A 13,586-nucleotide genomic window follows, 5' to 3' on the forward strand; every position below is an offset into this window, starting at 1 on the left:
AATGGCAGAGGGTCTTAATTTTGAAAATTGGGAGGGTGTCCGATTGAATTAAATGAGATTGGAAGCTATCAATATAATTAACACTTTTGATGAGACAGGGCTGTTCCCTAATTCCAGAAGTTTGAAGCCATAAAATTTTGAAGAGCAGATAATTTTGATATAATAGCATTAGGGTGTATTTGAGCTAAACGGAGAGGATATCGATCAGAAAGATCTCAGGCTTAAGGGCGGCTCTGCACTCTCGACCAGCAGGGCTCGAGTTGGGGAGGATTTCATTGCACCCAGTAATATTCTTAATGCTTTGAATTGAACTGAATCTAATCGAGACAGAATACTTTTAGTTGAGGTCTGCAGGAAAATTGAGCCGAAATCTATGATACTGCGAACTAGGGCATTATAAAGGAGTTTTTGACTATAAGGATGGGCACCCCACAATGTACCAGACAGTGCGCGTAGCACATTGATGTTTTTTTTCACATTTTCGGACTATATTATCGACACACGAGGCCCTAAATTAATGTTATTAAAAAAAAAATCGAAATGAAATTCTCGAAATCAGTGCTCGAAATAGACGCTAAATTAATCAGCTGTCATTTAAAAAATCGAAATGACATTTTCAAAAATAGCACTAACAAAATCTACGAGGGCGGCACTGAAAATTTCGGGAATTAACGAAGTGACATAACATTACTATTTAAAAATGTATTTATTGCTTTTCGAAGTATTCTCCGCGAAATTTGACCCATTTTTCCATACGATGGAACCAATCATTGAAGTAACCATTCCATTCGGAAGTTGGGGTCTCCAAAATGGCCGTTTTGTAGGCGTCCACAGCTTCTTCAGGTGATGAAAATCTCTGTCCACGCAATTTATTCTTTATTTTAGGGAAAGTATAGAAATCATTAGGGCTTAGGTCGGGGCTGTACGGCGGATGGTCTAATAATTCTATGTTTTCTTGCTTTAAAAACTCTTTTGTTCTGTGCGCGGTGTGAGAACTCGCATTGTCGTGATGGAGGATGATGCGGCGGTTGCAGTTCTCTTTACGGAGTTCAGAAACGACCTGTGGCAAACAAATGCTAGCATACCATTCTGCATTAACCGTTCTTTGTCCCGCAAGAGGAATAGTCGTAACATGGCCGGTTTTGGAGACAAACGTGGCCAAAAATTTTTTTGGCAACACTCCGTGAACGTACAATTTTTGTTGGCTTTAACTCATTTTCGAACACCCAAACTCGTGACTGGTTTTTTGTTTCGGGTTCGTACGCGTATATCCAGGATTCGTCATCTGATACAATGTTGTATACAGCATTTGAGGATCCTGCGTGGAATCTTTCGAGAGTTCTGACGCACTAAGTAACGCGAGCCGCTTTTTGCTCTTCACAGAGCGAATGCGGTATCCATCGGGAAAACAACTTTTTTACACCTAATTGTTCATGCAAGATTATTTGTATTTGACTCATGCCAATGTCTAAAGTTGCCTGAATTTCGCGGTATGTCACATGTCGATCTTTCTCAATCAGCTTACGCACAGCATCAACGTTTTCTTGGGTGACTGCAGTTTTTGGACGACCTTGACGGGGATCATCACTGAGCTTGACACGTCCACGTTGAAACTCAGCAAACCAGCGATAAATTGTGGTTTTGGATGGGGCTTCATCACCAAATGCAGAAATCATCCGGTCAACACACTGTTTTTGTGTTTAACCACTTCGAAAGTCATAATAAATCATCGCTCTTGAATTTTCTCGAGTCAATTCCATTTTCTCAACGACTAAACAAGTTTAACAAAACCTCGTGACAAGACCGAGAATCTTTTTTTATATAAATAAATGGTATTCGATTTTTAAAACCAAGGAGTTTTCAATTTAAAAAAAATTTATATGACAGGAACAGTGGAAATATTCCATTCCCGATACTTTTAGTGCAGCCTATGTATCTAGTAACTGGTATAAGTATTCGTTCATGTTATGAAATAGCCTCACAAGGCTATCAGAATGTACGTACTTCTATGTACGTACGCGCGTAAGAAGTTATACTTTATTTTTATTAAATTTATTTCTTTTTTTTAAATATTAAATAATTAATAATACATATTTAACTTTAATAATATTTATTATGAATTATATTAAATAATAATTTTGTCATTTATATTACTAAAAAATGAATGCTAATAACACTTTTTTTTACGAGTGTACATGCGCGAAAGTTCACCTGCGGCTATATTCAGACTCGCCAAGTTACGTCGGTCGTATTGTAATGAGCGATTTAGTGGGCAACTTCATTTCTGTTAATTTTGTGTCACGGTTCGCGCGCATCGTAAAATTTCACTCTCATTAATTTTTCATAACGCGCCTAAAGAAAAATCAAAAAAAAACAAGACTTTTGAAGCCACTTTAATTCTAAAGGTGCGAATTAAGTTGACCCTTGGGAATACACCGATGGCTCAAACAATTAGTTGTTCTCCCCGCGATTACACAGCCCGAGCGGGCTCGCCTCCATCGTTACGATGCTCTCCAACCGTTTGTATTCATGCAACGTTAATTAAACGCGTACTTACATTAAAAAGTATCTGTTTGTTTTATTTAACTTCAATTTTATTGACAACAACGAAACGAAAAGAAATGTATCAAAACTGCAGGCACTTTTGTCGAGATTCTTTGATTTTTTTTTATGATTGAAAGATTACTGGTTGGTGCCCGGAGGCCTTTCCAGTTTCACCAGGACAGGTGGGCGAGCAAAGGCTCAGCCAGGAGGGGTGGGATTTGCTAACAGCTGCCTGAGCGTCTCCAAAGGCGACCTAACAACTCAAGGGCAGCTGCTTCGCGAATGAATCTACTACCGGATCGGAATCGCGACCCGCTGAGAAGATCCGGCGAGAAACTCAGCGGGCTGATGCATGGGTTGGGTTGCACGTCGACCTTCTTGTCGAGTTCGACGAGTGCGGTTACCGGGGTCCCTAAGCCTGAACAAGAACTCGCATCTCACTACGAAATTCTCCATCACTTCGCATTCGCAATAGAATGACCTTGAATTGGCATTCTGTAAACACTAATCTTAATTACCCTGCCTCGAGCGAAGTGAAGTGACAACGAAGTTTGTTTATACTACTACTAGGGATAGCCGTTAACACGCAAATGTAAATCGAAGCTTACCGGTTTCAGTTTTTCGTTGTATTTATAAGCATTCTGTAAGAAAATACTATGAATTTAAGCTTTGGTGTTAAAGCCACATCTAATATAACTAAAAAGAAAATTAAAAGTCATATATTTATGATATTAATTGTAATTTCTGGCTGCACGCTAAGTTCCTTTGCGTGCACTAGCGAATACCAGAATTAAAAAACAAAATTTTAATTGTTTTCAAAACAATCTCGAGCGGTCGGAAGTTTTTATTTTACTTTTTCTAGATTTTTTGTTACTTTGTGAGTGAATTTAACGTTAAATAAAAATTATGAGGTAAGTAAAAGTTAGTTTTCAGGCTATCAATTGTTCATCCATTTGTTTTATAATCTAAAATTTCATTATATTACCAACAGATTTAACGAGCGTTCTTCTCATCCGACATTGGTGCAAATAGAGGCATTGATAGACGTTTTGGATTAAAAGCTAGCGAAACAAAAGGTTTAATCGTATCTCAACATGTTCAATAAGAGAACAAGGATATTAAAAAAATATAGGAACTAAATTCTCTTGTCAGATATGATCCATTCCCGGTGAGATATTTAGGACATGTTAACATCTATTTATGTATGATAAATCTGTCTACTACGTTTTTATTGATATTCTATTTTAACAGGGAATATCGGTAATTTATCTGTATCTCAAATTCACCAATAACAAAAAAATTATATTGAATTAAATAAATCAAATCATTAACAATTTAGGTATTGCAAGTTGGATTGATGTTGTTGGAATGTTTTTATTGATGCAGAGGTGACTGTATTTATGGTAAAGGGTGTGCATATTGGTACAGGGGTGGCAGGCAGTTCCAGAGTATTGACTAAACTGACATTATGTAGGCTAAAGGCTGCATACTCCGTTTAAAATAAATGAACAAAATTTAGGCATAACCTATTTTATTATATTTAAGGAACTACAACAGATTGAAAATACTAATCCACATCATCAGAATATTGTAAGGAGAATTTATTGCCAACTCGGAAAATGTATCAGTATTGGAACAATCCCAAACATACAGGTATGTATGTTATACCTAATTATCTTAAATAAATACCTAAACAAAACTTGCATTTTAAAAATTAATATTTATTGGCTTTTTAGCATTGCATCAAGAATCTCCTATTTTGCAGTCATCCTCCCCTAACTAAATGCAAGTGACTTCTACTTATTGTGATGCTACTACTAGTAGCTCCAGCCACAGTAGGTCTCATGTTAGTCAAGAGATTTGGTTGTTAGGTAAGTGTTTATTCAGGTCAAAGTACCTATTCATTGAACAACCATATTAGGGACATTGATTTGTGCATAATGCTGTTACTTGTTAATAAAAACCTTTTCTTGTATGTATTCTAAACATTATATTTTAACTAACCTTGTTTTTAAATAAATTTATTTTTTTCAGCACCTCAACACCTGACCTGCTATTTCACCACTTTTCAATGAAAAGCAGAGTGTACTCAAATTACAACAAATTACACAGTACCAGGATATATAACATAAACAACCATGGGGGAATAAATAGTCGACAGTCTGCAAGAAGGATGAACTGTTGGTGGAATTAGCATATGCAGCTAGGAATTTTAAACCTGTATTTCCACATATTACTGATGCAAACAAATTTCAAAATTATTGTATATAACTATTGAATAAAACTATAATAAAACTATTTTTATAAATCATTAATTTATATTTGAAGTTACTTCACACTATAAGTAAGCTAATTAGTAGAATTTAACAAAGTAATTCAACATGACCATCATAATGTAAATGTAATCTCATAATCTGAGATTATGGGAACTGGCAGCTCTGCACAATCGCAAATGTTGTGCAAAACACAACACGCAGCAGCTATTTTTGCTACCTTATCAGGGTGATAAATTGGCACCCTATGGATCAGCAAACACCTGAATCTACTCTTTAACAGAACTATCGTTCTTTTCACTGAGTTACGGGCAGTGGAATGAAGGTGGTGCTACAAAGCTTCAGGAGTATCTCTCTCCGTATTAGCATTAGCTAGCCATTATTAGCAGGTATTAGCTAGCATAGCATTATCGCCTATTTCTGAAGCAGTAATGCGTTTCGGTTTGAAGGGTGGCGCAGCCGTTGTAACTATACTGAGACCTTCGAATTTATATCTCAAGGTTGGTGGCGCATTTACGTTGTAGATGTCTATGGGCTCCAGTAACCACTTAACACCAGGTGGGCTGTGAGCTCATCTAACCATTTAGATGGTGAAATGAAAAAAAAATTAGCAAAAGGTGTCATAAGGTTGGAACGTTGAGCATATACAGAAAGACCAAAAAGATGTTAAATAATTATAATGGTCATTACTTGCTGTCATTGACTGACCTTTAGTAGATTTTATTTTGTTTTTTTTATAACTGAATAAAGTTTATTTAATATAAATACTAAATTTCACAATAACTTTAAAGCAATATACACAATTCAATTTAACTGAAATGAATACAATCTGAATACATAGTTCATAATACACATTTCGTTTATGGATTACATATCATCAGAATTTCGAAAAATATTAATGGCTTTACAAATTGTACATTTTCTGGCATGATAGCCTTTGTGACAGTAAAACCATTTTTTATTGGTAGCAGGTCTTTTTAAGGCCACCAACGTCCCATCAATACACCCAACAACCAAAGTGATTTTAATTTTTTTACAAAAACTGCAATATTTAGCATTAGATTAATATTGGTACTTTTTTATGAAGAAAAAAAATATTTATTTAGTTTAAACCACCTTCTTCTTTTTTCTTCAGTTTTCCTTCAACTTTTGCCATTCTTGAGCATTCTGCGGGAATCTTAAATATTTATATATAGTTGCTGGGTTGTTCAGAGCCTCCACAACCTCAGATATACACTGGGATATCTGGGACAAATATGTTCTTATATTTTCTTTTATGATTTTTTTGGTAACTTCATTTGCCCAAATAAACAAGGTGCACAATAACTGAAACTAAGAAATAATCATTATACAATACACATAGTTATTAGAGAATCTAATTTGTATTCTTTCAAGATATTTTTGGTAGATTAGTTTAGTGGTATTGTTTTACAATAATGGGAGAGTTGGATATAAACAAATGAGCAAACTTTAATAATATTTTTTAAAGTACCTATTTTGTACATAAAGACACAATCTTACCACATGGAATACCTACCTTTAGAAGAGTTGAAAGTCCTTTTCAATGGCTTTTAGTGGTCTTCGTCAAAGGGTGTAATTCACACCCTAACTGGTTCATAATATGATCCTTCGACAATCTATACACTTTCTTTATACTTTTACATAGTCGTCATCTCAAGTTAAAAGTGATAAATTGTGAATTTCGTAGGCTTGTCGACGCATTTCACGCTGATCCGTAGCGTCAGCCTTTTCAACAATGTTTTCAATAAAAACATACGCTCCATAAAATATCGATGAAGAATAAAGTTATTTTAAAGTGCAATTTTGTTAATTAATAGTATTTTTTTAATAATTAAAAGCGGTTTATAACGTTTTCGTATATTCTCACTCACAACAAACACTTAAAACACTAACTTTTGATTTGACAAATAAAATGATTTTGCGATGCGAAGTTCTTGCCGAAATTCGACGTGATTTACACTACAGAATGCCGTTTCAAACGTCAACTCACACATTTTAGTAAAAAAAACTCACGCTTGCTAGTTCAATTCACCCGCGAGGGGCGCTAGTGTAGATTCGGCACTACAATGAAATTTACAGAATGCCAATTTGAAAACTCACACCAAATTCACGTGCGAGTTTGTTAAACAACGCTTACAGAATCGCACGGCTGCTCCTAGTGTTAGAGCTGAAGGCGTCTATTGCAAAGGTTATTGGATCTGATGGATGCGTAAGGACGTGAGATTCTTTGAACGAAATGCGTCCATTGTTCTCACCTATTCTAGTTACCTCGAAGGATTATGTCAGATTCACCGAGCGTGTAGATGAGCTCACGGGGTTCTAGCCTGAGGACGTTGCAGCAGTGCTTCGCAGAATCTACCACCGGATCGGAAACGTGACCCACTGAGAAGATCCGGCGAGAATCTCAGTACGTTGTGTCTGTGGCTAATTTACTCGATTGCAGCTGGCAGGGAAATTATAGAAGTAGTACTATTTTTTCGACTAGAAAGGCAAAGGTATCATACCATACAGCTTAATCTTACATATTTTATTTAAATACGGAATGAGTAATAAATAAAGAAACTCTACATAAATCTTAATTTTTAATTTGGAACATAGTCGTATCTTTTTAGTCATCTTTTCTCTCCTCTTGACATTTCATTACCAATTGACATCTGACATACCTCTACGAACTGACATCTGACATTAACTTAATCTAGGGCTGCTAAATAAAACATAAAAAGTAAAATAGGTATTCTATCATATTAAACGACATTATACATATACGTATAAACGAGTGTGAATCAGATACATCGTTCGAAAGCAGTGTAATTAGTGTGGTGACCTCGCCGGTAGGTTGTGTGTAAAGCGAAGGGTTAAATTGTCGTAACCAGCGGTGCTTTCACACGACTATCATTTTGTGTGTAACTCGACAGCAACAGTTCTGACGCTATCGAAGTGAAAGCCGCTTCTAAAACTCATTCGAGACGTATCATTGAATTGAAGACATGGAATGCAAAGACCGAGAATTGCGCTAAAATGGCTAGGATTTGGACATATCGCGCACCTTTAAAATTACAGAGACCAATTTAGAAATTTTTAGATTTTGATCTTAATTTAAAAATGGACCTAGAATGACCCTTTTCAGCGACTCCTAATAATCAAATGACCAAAAGTAGCTTAGAAAGGGACAAAATTATCCGTCGGTCTCTTTCACTCCGTCCTCATACTCTACGTGTTTTCGATTTGAAAAAAAGTTAGATTCGATGTTTTCCATAAAACACATTTTTTTGGGTTGAGTCTACGAATAATAAAACTATGGAACACTAACTCGCCTACAATTGCACTTTAAAAAATGGTTCCATTTACGCACACAAATAAAAGCAAATATAACGAACACTCACACTTTTTCATAAACAAACGCTTGCACGCGATTGGTCGCGCCACGGTCACGGTTCGCGAGCTCCACCCAGCACACCCTTATGACGATGACATTATGCAGTAGTAATGAATTCATGAAATATTTTCTCGTTTTTTTATTAAATGACTTTATTAGTGCAATAATGCTTTGTCATGGCGCCGCAATTCCAAGGAGTATCCCTGCAACCTTCCGAGAGTATTGGGATACTTGGGGTCGACATTTCGAGCGATGTCCAGTTTCGGAGTCATTTGGAAGGCAAAGCCAAGTTGGCGTCCAAAATGCTGGGAGTCCTCAACAGAGCGAAGCGGTACTTCACGCCTGGACAAAGGCTTTTGCTTTATAAAGCACAAGTCCGGCCTCGCGTGGAGTGCTGCTCCCATCTCTGGGCCGGGGCTCCCAAATACCAGCTTCTTCCATTTGACTCCATACAGAGGAGGGCCGTTCGGATTGTCGATAATCCCATTCTCACGGATCGTTTGGAGCCTCTGGGTCTGCGGAGGGACTTCGGTTCCCTCTGTATTTTGTACCGTATGTTCCATGGGGAGTACTCTGAGGAATTGTTCGAGATGATACCGGCATCTCGTTTTTACCATCGCACCGCCCGCCACCGGAGTAGAGTTCATCCATACTACCTGGAGCCACTGCGGTCATCCACAGTGCGTTTCCAGAGATCTTTTTTGCCACGTACCATCCGGCTATGGAATGAGCTCCCCTCCACGGTGTTTCCTGAGCGCTATGACATGTCCTTCTTCAAACGAGGCTTGTGGAGAGTATTAAGCGGTAGGCAGCGGCTTGGCTCTGCCCCTGGCATTGCTGAAGTCCATGGGCGACGGTAACCACTCACCATCAGGTGGGCCGTATGCTCGTCTGCCTACAAGGGCAATAAAAAAAAAAAAAATGCAGTTTATAAGTAAGGACATGAGATAAAAATATTATAATTAAACTTAAAATCAATACTACTACTACTACTACTACTACTAGTATACAAGGTGTAAGGCACACGACTTCTACTTTCAAGTATGTACATGGCTTCTTTTTGAAATTGTATGCTGCATATTGTGCTATTTTTGCAATGCGTCCAATTCGTTTCATTTTTTTCCAAGCGTACTATCACAAGCGGCTATCCATATTTTACGTTGAATTTCACTTGTCGGAAATCTGCACTAATAAAATCATTTGTTATCACTGCATAATATCATACTTGTTACTTAAATAAAACTTGTTTTATCTGAGCAGTATAAAGAACTACTACTGCATAGAAAAAGTAATCGTACATATTGCATAACACTATCCATCATCAATAGTATGAAAATTTACGATGTTTGTATACTTACTTATGAAACTATTTTTCCACTATTTTTTCCCACTATATTCCACTATTTTTCATATCTGTATGTTTTTCACACCATTTCACGACACACGATTGCATACTTGCAAAATTAAAAAGCGCAAAATAATAATTATCTGGTCAACCGAAAACTGACGCAACACGACCGCACGACACGAGTGCCACAGCGAACTGGCGCGCCGTTCTGTGGCTACTTTAAGCCCCGCCCTCCGCGGTAGCTATTTACGTGGAACCATTTTTGAAGCGTAATTACTTTTCTATAGTTTTATTATTCGTAGGGTTGAGTATATATATCTTTCATTTATAAGACGTTATCACGTCAAAAACGAGTATACCACATAAACAACTAGAATGTCTCTTGAATGTTCTGGAAGCGTCATAGTCGAACTGTAAATAGGTAATAATATGAAGAAGTAATAATATGACGAAGAAATGAATTGTGATAGTGAAGTCTGCCTTAACATTGTTGTAATAATTAAATTGAGTTTTAATTATTATTTACTTGAGAGTCTTCATTTCTGCTGAGCTTCAACGTGTAACAATATCAATCATTCATAGCATCGAGGGGTAAATGACTATTTGGTTTAGGCGACGTTTTTATACGCCTCATTTATCTTTGTAATTAAAGGTGCGTTTTATTTGGTCCTGAACAGTTCGATGTTTTTAATTGAACTTCAAATTTAATTTACTCCATTGAAATAACTGAAGAAGTTTTTTTGTTATGATATTTTTTTGCAGAAAGTTGCAAAAACGTCGCTTATATTATTATAAAACAGCCTTACACCCGTCGACATGTAAACGAAACACTAGTCTGTAATAGTACCACATTTAAACACTCTATACCAAGGTACTTATTAACTCCATGCTCTATACCTATTGGTATTTTACTCGGAGTACTCTATTTAAAGTTGTCGACATATAGGTACGATATCTGTTGAGCTGTTATTAGTCAACTATTTGTATAAGTTGTGTGGAACAGAAGTGCACATGAGATATTAGTGGTTTTAATACTTTTATTATTATTCTGTATTCGCTATGACTACAATTAATTACGTAAGACTTTTTAGCAGTAACTAATGTGAATTCTAAATATCGGAATTGGATCTTAATTATTCGAAAATTTAATTAAAGATTGGTTTTATATCTGTGATCATGATCAAAAGCATAATTTTCAAAGGTACGAAAATAATGTAATGCCAGTACAAGTACTCACGTACACCAAAAAATATACTGTATTCAAATAAATATATTTTCTTAATAGAAAAAAGGTGCGTGAAAGAAGTTAAACTTCTTCTTCGATGTGTAGTATTGTGGTTTTCTTCATTTTTCATTCTTAAATCAGATTGCTAAATGCGCGTGCACATGCGTTAATTTGCACGCGCATCTATTTTTTTATCAACAACTACTCTCTTTCTCTCTATCTCTCTCTTCTTCGACCCGTATCTTCCCAATGCTAATAGTAGGTCTCTTGCCTTTCGCATCCAGTACTTATCAGCTATTTTTTTTTTTATAAATAAATAAATAAATATTTACTAACAATCACGCCACGTTAACTGGTCCCGTGATAAGTTCGTAAAGAATTTGTGTTACAGGTACCAGATAACGGAAATAAATGTAAGATTTTTATTATACACATACATATATTTAATATACATCCATAACCCTGGAAAAGACAAGTTTATCGTACAAATATCTTCCCTTGGCGGGATTCGAACCCGCAACCCCCTTGTGTAGTGACCATGTCACTTACCACTACACCAGACGGCCGTTTTGACTACCTAGTTAGGCCACCTCATTGGTTGTCCGCCCACGTTACGACAATTTAAATTTAGATTCCTTTAAGACGTAATAATTTTAAATTAAATTAAAGTCTTATATGAGACGCAACTAATAGAAACGAAAATATTTCTAATACTTTTTCGATTCTATAGCTCTATGTATTCGTTCCTTAAGTACGGTAATGTTCCACCATCGTCACGATCGAATAACTAGTGATTAAAATCACACTTAGACGCCATGTTTGTTTCCCAGAGTCTTATTCCTTATGGTTTTTAAAATGAAACTAGCGAGCTGAGTATGCATTGAAAGCAATCACTTTAGGCTAAGGCCAAATACATTTTTAATTAATAATACTAATAGTTATGCAGGTGTTAAATTATTCAATTTGCGTTTTAGATTAATTTTCCGCAAAACTAAACAAGTTGACGGTACGCGTTCGCGTTGGCTTAAAAAACCCATTGACAGTATTGACACTTAAAACTAAAACTTTATTATTGATACTCTACATAACTGAATAGGTAAATCATATAAACTTTATGTACATACAGTGCGAGAAATGATGTGCATTTAAAAATAAAATCTATTGCTTTACTGAAATACGTACTTATCTCATGTTCACGGTGACTTCCACAGTGATGGAATAACGTCGTGTAATAAAAATCGGAGTAGCCTGAAAATTGAGTGAGCGTAATTACTGGTGGTAGGACGTTTTATGAGCCCGCCCTGCCTATTTCTGCCGTGAAGCAGTAATGCGTTTCGGTTTGAAGGGCGGGGCAGCCGTTGTACCTACCTACTGCAAAACTGAGACTTAGAACTCTCATGTAACAAGAATCTTTTTTTAAACCTATTTTAGTAACCTCGAGGAGTTATTCTAGATTCACCGAGCTAGGTGAGCTCACGGGGCTCAAATCGAGAATGTTGCTAATACTGGCCCTAGCAAGAGCAGTTCTTCGCAGAATCTACCACTGGATCGAAAATGCGACGCATTGAGAAGATCCGCGAAGAAACTCAGTGGGCTGTATCTGTGGGTTAATTTACTCGCCGAGCCCTTCGTCGCAAGCGACATGTTCGGCGTGGACGGTGACCGGTGTTTGAGGTATTCAAAAGCACCGTTAATGGATCGGGAGGATCCTTAAGACGTATTTAGGGCGAGGTCGACTGTTTACCATTCGGTCCACAGGATTACCGGCGGCCTCGACAAGAGGGTTTTCATGTCGTGCCGCCTTCACAAAGTGCTCAAGAATCAAGGCGGAATCCTAATTCGAGGGAAAAAAGCAGAATTCTTCACTGTTCAGGATATACGTCTATGGAACTTCAATGTTTGAGACAAGCTAAGTAGTGTTTCCTATCATTTGGTTCATATTTTTATTCAGATTCATCGAACTGATCTCTGTAATTTATTTATGTATTGTAATTTGCATTTAATACTTAAACCACTACATATTTTATTAACAAATTTTACCATTTGTTTCGTACTGAAACAGATTTTCGTGTTTCTATATTTTTATTAATATCGAGTATTAGGCAATACATCTTCAAGACAACACAAATCTTAACCTATGTGCAGTAAGGTTCGATCTCGCCTGTAGACGGCCGGCTAGCCAACCAGAAGCTTGCTGAGCAACCCCTCCAAGCCTACGGGCTGAGATCGCCGTCGTATAGTAACTTAGCACACGCGTTCCGCGGCAGACATTCTTTTATTACAAACAACAAAAATTACCCAACGCAAGTCACGCGTAACCATTAGAACCAGCGACAATTGTTCATCGTGTACCAGTCAAGGGACAGACGGTCCCACCTCCGGAAACGACGCTGAGCCCAGGGAGCGCGAGGCAGTGGAAGGAAGGCGAACCGGTAAGTCTTCAGACTTATTTCGTTCCTTACTGTACATATTTTTTTGGTCCTTCGAGCCGGATTGCTTAGCGTGACCTTGTGTTGTCTTGAGTTAGTATTCATTTTTAATTTGTAATAAAATAAAATTCACGACAACCGCCATTAACTCGCGCTGCTCCGTAGCCATCATGGCGGATATCGAACAAGATATGTTTGAACGTGAAATAATTCTGGACGATATCAAACGTACACTACAAGTTGCTCAAATAAATGAACAACAATTTAGATCTCGTGTTATAGACTTAACTTCTCAACACAGAAAATTCTCAAAATTACAATCAAAAATTGAAAAAGTTCTTATAAAAACAAAATGTTTCGATAAAGATGA

At 36.8% G+C, this 13,586-nt stretch overlaps 1 long non-coding RNA gene across 2 annotated transcripts; it reads left to right on the plus strand.

Annotated features, from left to right (window-relative positions):
- The first annotated feature begins 3,254 nt into the window (after window positions 1-3,254).
- On the plus strand, window positions 3,255-4,859 carry LOC119630308 (uncharacterized). 2 transcript variants are annotated; one of them, XR_005246103.2, is made up of 5 exons: window positions 3,255-3,455; window positions 3,536-3,712; window positions 4,090-4,197; window positions 4,281-4,415; window positions 4,579-4,859. It is a non-coding gene; the product is annotated as an uncharacterized LOC119630308 (long non-coding RNA). The 2 variants fall into 2 exon arrangements; XR_009976484.1 differs by lacking the exon at window positions 4,281-4,415 and having other exon boundaries at window positions 3,284-3,455.
- The last annotated feature ends 8,727 nt before the right edge of the window (window positions 4,860-13,586 follow it).

Source organism: Bombyx mori, chromosome 24 (genome assembly GCF_030269925.1).
Source record: "Bombyx mori chromosome 24, ASM3026992v2".
Classification (NCBI taxonomy): domain Eukaryota; kingdom Metazoa; phylum Arthropoda; class Insecta; order Lepidoptera; family Bombycidae; genus Bombyx; species Bombyx mori.